The sequence below is a fragment of the Mangifera indica genome, chromosome 2 (assembly GCF_011075055.1).
Source record: "Mangifera indica cultivar Alphonso chromosome 2, CATAS_Mindica_2.1, whole genome shotgun sequence".
Lineage (NCBI taxonomy): Eukaryota > Viridiplantae > Streptophyta > Magnoliopsida > Sapindales > Anacardiaceae > Mangifera > Mangifera indica.
The window spans coordinates 12,488,812-12,500,504 of record NC_058138.1 but is presented as its reverse complement, the minus strand read 5'-3'; the positions used below and the strand labels follow the sequence as shown (position 1 = coordinate 12,500,504).

Genomic DNA, 11,693 nt, shown 5'->3' with positions numbered 1-11,693 from the left:
CAGATAAATAACAAACTTACCATTCAACATTGTTAGATCTACCACAAAGGGCCAATCACCTCTAGTCAAAGAGACAAAAAGAGAGAGAAGAGCTTTTGAAATTATTCTCTATTGTGAATCCCTCTTTTGTTTTTTTTTTTTTAAATCAAAATATTTTCTAAAGTAAAATGGTGCATTTCATTTTTTTCTCTTTTCACAAAACGCACATTTTTACTAATCCTTAGCAATACTGAAAAAAAAAAAGAATAATATCGAAAATAATCAGTTTCATAAAAAAATTGATATATCATTATATCGGGGATTGTCTTTATCACATTTTGTTTTCTTTTTCTTTTTGATCTTTTCAATTTTATCTCTATTCTTTGTTTGAATTTATTTGTAAATATAAATAATGGACATGAAAAAGGGTTGGATAGCCTTTTATCTTTAACGTAAAAGGAGTTGAGAAGCAGTTGTTAATAATAGATTCCTAAGAGAAAAAAGTTTAAAAAAAAAAATCCATGAGCAAGAATTAAGAGTTGGTTTATTCTTAATCTATGTAAAGTTCCCATCTTCTTGTGATATAAACAAAATATGAACAAACAAGTTTTAAAGGGATGGAGCCACAAAAAATTGAGAATTTAAAGAAGTTCATGGCAAGACAAGTAGTTTATGTTTTTCTTTATTACTATGAGTTCATAATTTTTTTTTACAAAATTTTTAATATAAGTATTCTTATACTAATGGTTCAAGAAATTTTTACTAGCCTGAAAGTTGGTTTGGGTTTTTTTTTCTAAGATTATCTTGAATATTATACGGTAACAGGTCAAATTAGTAAATATAACTTATTACTGTATTTGGTTGACAATAAAAAAAAATTAAAATATTATTTTAATTAAATATCTTAAAAAATTATTACGTATTGTTTTTAGTTAAACTATTGAAGAGTTAAAGTATTTCTTTATTTATTTTAAAAAATATATGAAATTAATTTATAAAATTATTTTTTAAATTGTCATTTTATTGTTAACATATATATATATTTTAAATATTATTTATGTTATTATTTTAATTGAAAATGGAAAGATTTTTTTCTTAAAATATCAATAATAAAAAAATTACCTTAAACCAATTGCCCTTTAAGAAATAGGAATTTCCTTATTTATGTGTAAATCCAAGAGTCTAAATCACAACCAACTAACTTTCACTCAAGTCAAAGGGCTAAAATCATAATATTTAAAAGGCCAAATGTCTATTTCTCACCCAAAGTTTGATGTAAATCTTTTTTTATTCATTAATCATAAAAATTCTAATTATTCATCTATCTATTAAATTCTATTGTTATTATCATGGGCGAAATTGTTATTTTTTAAAAAATAAAAATTTATCATATTTTTACCCCAAATTTAAAAATATAACAAATTTCTCTTCAATCAAAATTTAAAAAATCAATATTTCTCCTTGAGATTCTTTTAGCCACCACTGTTAGTAGTTGGAGACAGCAAAAACATTGTTCTCTCTCCCTACTAGCTTTTCTCAGTCTCGCTCTATTTTTCGCCCATCATTGATCAATGAAATCGATCGATAAAGATGAATCACATCTTCATCGACTGATTTTGTTGGTCAGTAATGACTGAAAATAGAGCTAAACTGAGATAGAGACAGAAAGAGTGGGAGAACGCTATCATTACTGTCTTCGACAACCAATAGTGGTGGTTGAAAAAATCCTATGGAAAAATATTAATTTTTCAAATTTTAGACGAAAAAAATTTGTTAGATTTTTAAATTTAGAAGGAAAAAATGTGATGAATTTTTAGTTTTTTTAAATATTTAAAAAATAATAATTTACTTTTAATAGTAACAATAAAATTTATTAAATAGATGAATATTTAAATTTTTAATAGTTAATAGGTGAGACAAAATTTACATCAAACGTTGGGGGACAATAGTTATTTGGCCTATTTAAAATAAATGTCATTAAAGCAGTAGACTTGTCCTCCATGTACGTCTTACACGGCAACGTCTGACAGTGACGCTGAAGTTCTTCCAGGTAAAAGTCTATATTATCCTTGCGTCTTATGCAAATTTTATTATTAAAAAAAGTAAATTAAAATTAAAACTTAAAAAGATAAATACACATCACACATACTCATAATTCCTTTTTCTTCTTAAAATACACATCACACATGCTCATAAAAATCAAGAGTCTATCCCAAGAATTGAGGCAATTTAAACTGATGATAGAAGGCTAAAAAGGGAATTTCAAGTTAAATTTATGAAAATTCTTTCAGATTTCAATCCTTTTCTTCTAACATTCAAACATCTCATTCTCGTAATTGACAACAACAAACATATCATCCTTCACGATCAACATTTTCAGGAATTTCTTTTGGGATTGGGTTTTTTCGGGGCTCACCAACGACAAAATGAGAAGGAAATAGTTAGGTGTAAATGCCAGTTTCTAAAAGGTTAAAATTAATTAGGAATATCCCGAAATCTATTGGTAATGCAAATAAGAAAGTAACATTTCATTTCCTACCATTACTTCTTTGGTTAGCTGTGAGACTGTCAGGCTGCTTTCATTTATATTCTGTTCCCTGAAAGTAGTAGGCTCCGCAAGGAAAACTTATTATTATGATACCAATCAAACCCTGTGTATACAGTCTGAACTTTTAAGTAGGTATATATTTATATATATTATTATATAATTAAATTTTTTAAATTAAAAGTAAAATAATACAAATTACGTGTATCTTTTTTGGTATTTAAAATAAATACGTATAGTATTACTCTTTATTTTTCATTATAATAAAATTATACATATCCATTTTGAGTACACATTTAATATATGTTATTATATGATTGAGTGATTTTAAATTAAGTATAAAGTAATACTCAATCACTTGATGATATATATAAATATGTACCTATTTATATACTTAAAGTAAGTATATATAGTATTACTCTTGTAATTAATGACTATTATAACACCTTGCAAAATCATGCATGTCACTTAAGATAGTTAATACAAACGATTAGTATAAGATAAAATTACTAAAGATTAAGATGTTTTTATCAAAGCTTATGATGTTAGCCCTAGGCAACGGATAAGAAAGAATGCATAGAATTTAACAAGTCAAGAGAACTTTATACTGGAGCCCTTTTTCTTTTTTTAATTTTTTAAATAAATAAGTTCAACTAAAACATTGTCTTTTTCTTCTTATTTTGATTTCTTTTGCCAATCTATTAAGTATTAAAAAGACTCACTCAAATTATGAAACTTGCATAGAGAACCATACGAGTAAACATTATTTATTATTTTTCATCCCAAATGCTCTTGAAAGGTGATAGTGGCTCTTTTAGGCTAATCGGGAAATGGTGATGTGAGATGTAAAAAAAAAATTATTTTCTTGGCTCAAAAGGATGAACTAGAGATAAATATAAAAAATATGTCGGCTAAAAAGGGTCAAAGATCCAAAGAATAACCAAAACATATATCTGCTAATACATAGTTTTAAAGTTCAATTATGAGATTGATATCACCTAATTCAGATAAACTTTCTCCAAGTCAGTAAAACACTTAAATGGCCATGGACTATGTGTTCATGTTTTTTCCAATACTCATTCAAGAGATAAAATAAAACTTATAAAAAAGAATCAACCTTCAAATTTTAATCAAATTTTTATCATTCACACTTGATCGTCAAACCAAACCAAAACAACACTAGATATTAAAATTCACAAAAACAAGAATAATTCATAAAGAAGCAAAATAATCGTGAAAATAGGAAGCCATAAAATCTCAACTCCCCATCCTCAAGCTTTAATAAATAATTAGGCCAAAGGACTTATTCCAATCCAAAGTATATTGTTTTATTAAGTTTTGATCCTTTAAATTTGAAAATCTCAAAGACTCACATATGAACAGTTAAAGTTAATAAAATTCTAACTTTTTAAAATTTAATCCCCTTTTCTTCTCCCCTAAACCCTAAAAACTAAAATTTTTTTCTCTAAAACCCATATTAGGTTTTTTCTCTCTTTCTCCTATAGTGTATTCTGTGTATATCTGATGGTGAATAAAAATAAAATACGCTATTGGACAAGGAGAAGACTAGCCTTCTATAATTATTATAAAAACATCAATTATATCTCCATCAAAGTGTATTATATTACATAAATCTTTTTAGTTTGATTAATAACACTTTACCCTATAATTCATTATTACATAAACATAATTTATACTTTATGTTATTTACACATAGATCACATTAACAAAAATATTTTTACATTTTGACGGACAATGATAGAAGAGGCTATACGATCATATGGAAAGGAAAAAAGAAAGAAGAAATTCGTAGAACAAAAGAAAGGAATATATATATATATATATATATATATATATATATATATATATATATATATATATATATATATATATATATATATTTATATCCTATTTCTTAATACGTTTTGCGTACAAATGACCTAATTTCATTTTGTACCTACTGTCCTTTCGAAAGAAGACTTGCTTGTTAAGTTTGATATTTTTCATCACATCACCCATCCAACTATTTGAAAATTGAGTGATACTATAGATATAATGTCTGTATTGAAAGATTTTTATACAAAGTAGCATGTCATAATTTTTATTTACTGTATATTTATCAAATTAACGTTGCATAGAAATATTTGTATGCCTACTTTGATTGGGTAAAAAATATAAAAACCATAAAGGCTGTTTGTATTACACCATATTAATCTCGTGCATGAAAAATTTTGTAAGTTAATTTTTAATGAATTGAATGACAGAATTCAGTTGTTCATAGCAAGGACTATAAAAAAAAAAAATTATTCATCAAAAATATTTTGGTGGTATTGAAAATTTTGCCACATTTTTTATCTGTCTATACAAATCTATAATACTTTTTATACACTAAATATTTATATCACAAAGTTAGCTAAATATTTAAACTACTCTTATCTTCAATTTTATAAACACAAGAAAGAGCCAACCTTTTAAACACTAAAAATTTTTTTTTAGAGATCTTGCAAAAAACTCATCTTAATCCAGTCAGTGGTGATCCATGCCTCTTATTTCATGTATTTTTCTGTTTAATAGTTAAAGATCAAAGATTGTATACTAGATAAAGTAGATGATTTATGGTAAATTTATGTTAATATATTCTTTAATATTGTTATTTATAAGTTAAAATAGTTAAAGTATTGATAGTTCAATTGGGATTTGGGTATTGACTGAAGAACATATTAACCTGTAATTTGGAAATTATAGGAAAAGGGGATAGGCAAGATCACCTATATTAGGTGATAGTAAGCAATCTTGCCTACCCCTTCTTCCTATTAGGTGAATTTGCAATTTTTCATCCGAGTTTATTTGTTTTACATTGCAGGTTTCTTTATACAAAAAATAAAAAAAAACATATTTAAGATTTATTTTGAAGGGTAATGAATTATAAATGATGACAATATAATGAAATATATCAGTGGGAATGTGAGACCAATCTATATTGACACAAATATTAATTTTGAAGGATTTGTAATGAAAATATATTATTATCTCATAATCAATCAAAGTTAGTTAAATATTCATGTATTTATTTTTGGTGATGTATCAGTGCATTCAATTAAGATTGTAGATGATAATAATTTTGAGTATGTGATGATGGTAGCGAGAAGTTTACGAGGATATATATATATATATATATATATATATATATATATATATATATATATATATATGAGAAAATGTCTATATATATTTAATGTTTTAGCTATTTTTATAAAGTAATGGAAAATAATTCAAAGTATTTAACTATTTTGTAGGTTGATTTTTTCTAATTGACTAAACTGGAGATTGATTTCTTCGCAATGATGAACTCCCTATATTTTTTTCTCAATTCCCTTATTGATTTTCCCAATTTTATTTGATAAAACCCCAATGATGGTATGTGACGACGGAGGTAGCTAATGAGTTATACATATGATTTGTAAGTCTTTCTTTGTTCTTACTTGTGCTGTTATAGTGGTTTTCAAGCTTCAACTGCGAAAAGACAGCTTTTACTAAAGTGAGCGGTGAGTTTTATGGTTGATGGTGAATGAACATCAGAGATGACTGACGACCGGTAACCGTTGTTTTGTCTTTACGCTTTTGACACTTCAAATGTAACCCTAATTTGTACAGAAAATCTTTTAAAGATATTGCAATGAGGGAGGTGAGATACTTATACTTGTGGGACATCTAAACTAGACACAAACATGTGGGAGGTTATAAACTGAACCCAGTTTTAAATTCCCTGCCAAACTTGTCTATTTCTTCTCGATATTGTAAATACGCAGATGATCCACAAAAAAGGACCACAAAGTTTCAAAACTTAATAATTAAAGACCACAAAACACCTAAATTTAGTTGAAGTTGACTGATTGATTGGAATTAAACTTAGTTAAATGCCAAACAGTACTAGCATACCCTAACTAAAAAGATTTCTTAATTGAACTGCAATTTAACCCAGATTACAGTGAGCATTCCGATGAAACCGATCGATTGATTGGCATGTTTACTTTGCTTATTACACAAGCAAATGCGGGCAAGGGAAACTGCATTATAACTGATGGTTTAATCATGAACCGATGCTCATTTTTATAAGTTAAAAATTTCGCAAATTATAATCCATTTTATTTAATTCAACTTTCATATAAATATAAAAAGTTATTAAGTGAAAATAGATTTATTATAACCTAAAGATAAGGTAACAAATGCATTAGAAAATTTTGTCGTTGCACATTTGTCAATTCTGTTGCATATAATCCACAATTTGCATTACATGGTTAAGCTTATACATGTGTCTTAGTTACCTATAACCACTTTAGCCAGTTAACATTATAAATTACAAACAGTGAGGAAACAACTAGCAAAATTATTTGCATAAGAGCATAATTTTGCTACCAGTCACAAATGGGATAAAACAACTACTTGTGCGTTTATCTTTAAAAGAATTAAATGTGGCTGGTAGAAAACATACAACAGCATAATTTTAGAATCCATTTTTGACTAATGTTTTTAAAATTGACCAATGGTCGATTCGATTATTTCATTAGTTTATCGTTTGATTGTTTTAACCGATTCTCAAATTATTATGTGTTTAAAAAAATATTTGATATACATTTTTTTATTAAAAACACTTGTATAAATAATTGACTTGTTTTGGCCCACCAAAATCGGTTTAATTCAACTCTTCTCTCTTTAATTAATATTTGTTTATATTTGATGACAACTATTGAACTTTCAACCAACCAGTAATAACGTTTGATGTTATCCACCAGCACCATCACTTTGGTTTTATTCTTTTATAAATGCATATACACAACACTAGTAAACTATTTTTTATATGTAAACAAGACCGAACTATAGACTATTTCACGATTAAATTGATCGAACAAACCAGTTTGGTTCAATTTTAGTAATGCTAATTTTGACTAATATATTTTCATATTTTGAAATTTCCGACAATATATTTTTCATTAATATTACCTATATAAAAAGTAATAACCTAAACTATTAATGTTTTAAGATTTTTTAGGGTTTTCAAAAGTCATGTTATCTGTTGTACCTATTATATAATATATTTTTTATACCAAATAAAAATCTTTAATAAAATCTTTAATTACAACGCATAAAATATCACATTACAATAACTTAATTTATTTACATAAATATTTAAGCTACTAATTTATAATCATTAATAAATCACTATCAACTCTTCAAGCTCCACGAACGAAAGCAGTATGTGTTTTCTAGTACATGAGAGAACATTTAACTGAATTCTTTTACAAAATTAATAAGGATAATACTCTATTATAAAATTTGTATATACATTAACAATTTACCACCATAATAAACTTTTTAATGGGTCTTAATTCCACTGACAACATAACCATATCAAATTCTTAATTTATTTGATATAACAAATATTGACTCAATCATTGTATCAAAGGTTTGGCCTGTTTGATATAATTAATTTAATTCTAAAAGGATGATTCAATTCAAATAAAATTTCCTCCCATTTTTACACCTAATCACACTCTTTGACCTATTTTGTACTCCATTAAATTCTTCTTTTCTTTCTGTTTGTAAGTGATAACTTCTCCTTGCCCCCATTCCTACCCACAAATAACTAACATTTGAGAAAAACGCTGTTCCCTCTCACTATATAATTCCCCTAACACTCCAAGACCATCAACTGAAAAAACATCCTAATCTTCATACTGCTCACTCAGCACCTTCAATTTCCTTTTTTCTTAGGTGAATTATCTTTCACTTTCACTTTCACTTTCTCTTCATCTTTATTCTTTTTCTCACTGTTCTTTGATTCTTTTGTTAATTCTTTTTCATTCTGCGGTCACAGGTGAGAAGTAGTATACTACAAACAACTTATATATATACACATTAAAAAAAAAAAAAAGCAGAAAATGAGTCGAAGAGGTGACAGTCGGAAGCTTGAATTGAAGTTGAACATATCGCCGCCGCCGCCGCCATCAAATCCGGAAGTTGATTCACCAAACGCGTCGGTTTCTTCATTGGAAATGCCAGCGGAGAGCTCATGCGTGTCATTTGAGCCTGAAGAGACATCGAACGCCACGATGCAGTATACGAGTAGGCCAGCAGTAACAACTATAATGCTACTGGCGGGCTGTCCTCAATGCCTCATGTATGTTATGTTATCGGACGTTGACCGAAAATGCCCACGGTGCAAGAGCGCCGCTTGGTTGATTTTCTAAACGAAGAAAATACCAACCAGACGAATAATTAAATAACAGCAAACTAGCTGGGTTTTTTTATCTTTCTTGTCGTTAGTTGTCTGGTAGGACTCCTCGTCTCCCTTTTTTCATGTTAAATTTCATGTTATTTCTTGCACTTTTTATATTAGAATTAATTGCTGACCCTTTTTTCTTAATATTTTTCTGATCTACATATATCATTTTTCTTATCGTTTTTGCTTGTGTGTCGCTGAAATGATACAACACTTCTGACTAGCAATTTTTTTAAAAGGAAATTCCCACAATTTGAAAGAATTTTTGAAGAAAGATAGACATGCAGTCTGTTAGGATTATTCTACCTTATTTCTCTCTCTCCATTAATTGAAGTTTTGGGATTAGAAGGGCACAAACAAATTTGAATCAGAATATTAGAATTATTGGGTGCCTTTTTAATTTACTAAAAAACAAATGTAGACATGAAAAGCCTGCACAAATTTTAGAATAAATCCATTCAATTTTCAAACAAAAATCATAATATATTGAGGAGTCAAATACATTAAAACAGATTATCTTTTTTCTAATATCTGCGAAAATATAATGAAAAACTCATAAATATGACTATGGAATTAACATTTTTATAGCTTGATTGTTAAAAGGTTAGGATTAGATGTATATTTTGACGAATAATCATAGAAGAGGCTATACGATCATATGGAAAGGAAAAATGAAAGAAGAAATTTAAAGAACAAAAGGGTAAGGAATATATATATAAATATATATATATGTAGCCTGTTTCTTAATATATTTTGCCTACAAATGACCTAATTTTATTTTGTATCTAATGTGTTTTGGAAAGAAGACATGTGCTTGTTAAGTTTGATATTGTTCATCACATCACCTATCCAACTGTTTGAAAATTGAGTGATACTACATGTATAATGTCTGTATTGAAAGATTTTTTTTTTACAAAGTAGGATGTCATAATTTTAAATTTTATTTACTGTATACTTATCAAGTTAACGTTGTATAAATTAGAAATCTTTTCAATATCTTATAATTTGCCATAAAAGTCTTGTACTATTTGCAGCAAATTAAATTTCCAGTGACCACAGCAGCAGCACGATTATTAATGCACTTTTTTAGGTGAAGAAATCAGGTAGTAGGGACTATAAAAAAAAATAAAAATTATGCATACAAGAAAATTCCTGAAGTGGGCTCAAAGAGGTACAAATGATTTCTTTTAATTTTTAATTCAACTATAAAGTGGGACATATATGATATTTACTGGTTTCAACAACAAAATTGAATTGACAAGTGACTGAATATTCCTTGATTTCTTTCATTCAGCCCAAAACAGGACTTCACCTACAAAAATTCAACCATTAGATCTGAAACATGGAAAAACTAACTCACCAACTTTTAACCATGGAAAAACATGGAAAAATTCAACCATTAGATCTGAGATGGTCAGAGAAAAACCAAAAACAAAGATGCCTTCGACTTTTCCTTTGAATACTCGAGCATAATGAATTGAAATAACTCAGTGTTCTTTTTAATTAGCAGTAATCTTTAAATCAACTTCAACTTGATTTTTACATGAGCAGACAGCTGTACACAAGCATTTTTTTTTTTGTGAATCTACATCAATTAATTATAACATTCTTCTTAATAAGGATTATTGTTTTTATCACGATTTTGCGGTTAACCACCAAATTTTGGTTTTTGTGAATATGTTGACCAAATGCACTCATTTTAAACCTTTGTAGAAAAGGATTTACTGCAATGAAAGTTGCAGCTTTATTTGTTCATATGGTTTACAAGTTGTATGGGTGGGGTTGTGTATGTTTCGGTTTGTTGTAATTTAAAAGTTTTTTTAAATCAAATTGAAGAAAATGATTTAAAAAATATTTAAATCAAACTAAACTAAACTACAAAAATACGGTTTGGTCTAGTTTAGATTACAGTTTAAATTTATTAAAACAATTCACTTTTAAATATATATTATTTAATAAAATTAATTGAATTATAGTATTTTATAACAAAGTATGAGCATGTAAAATAAATATAAAATATATATACAATATACATGTAAAAAAAAATGACAAAATAAATATAAAAAAACAAATTGTATACCTAATTGTTTATTGGAAAATTTTGTAAAATATAGTTATATATATGTATTTTAAAAAAATACGATTTATGGTTTAGTTAAATTTTAAAATTACCTAAACAGCAACCCAAACAAAAAAAAAAAAAACAATTTTCAATCTAAACCGAACCATTTAACAAACCAAATTATAATTTTTAAGTGATTTAATTCAGTTTTATAATTTGAATCGAATTATGTATACCCTTATGCATGGGTTTCCAAAATTTATCCTATGCAACCGTGACCAAATTTTTCTTAGTCCTTTCTAGCAAGAGCCTTTTCACCTCAACACCACCATGCTTCAACACAACTCTTTATATCATCTACAGACTGATGGGCAAACAAAAGTCATTAATAGAGCACTGCAACAATACCTATACTATTTTACCATGGGCAACACAACTTTTTATATCATCTACAGATTGATGGGCAAACAAAAGTCATGAATAAAACATTGCAACAATACTTATACTATTTTACCATGGGCCAACACACAAACTAGGCGGATTACTTTCCATGGATAGAATTTTCTACAATACATCTTTTCATGCAACTACTAACATAATTTCTTTTATGCTAGTGTATGGACATGACTCTTCTATCATACAATCTTATGTTATTAGAGCCTCTAAACTCAATGAAGTTGACCATGGATTGGATACCAAGGATACTTTACTGAAAGAGTTGCGTGCACACTTATGAAAGGCACAACACCAAATGGTTCAAAGTGCTAATCATTGTCAATAATTGTTAAATTTTGGGGAAGGTGATTTGGTATATTTACAGCTATAGT

The 11,693-nt window shown here is 27.4% G+C and overlaps 1 long non-coding RNA gene across 1 annotated transcript; it reads left to right on the top strand.

Annotated features, from left to right (window-relative positions):
* Positions 1-8,147: 8,147 nt before the first annotated feature.
* LOC123209762 lies at positions 8,148-8,945 on the top strand. Its single transcript, XR_006501125.1, has 2 exons — positions 8,148-8,296; positions 8,400-8,945. It is a non-coding gene; the product is annotated as an uncharacterized LOC123209762 (long non-coding RNA).
* Positions 8,946-11,693: the final 2,748 nt, after the last annotated feature.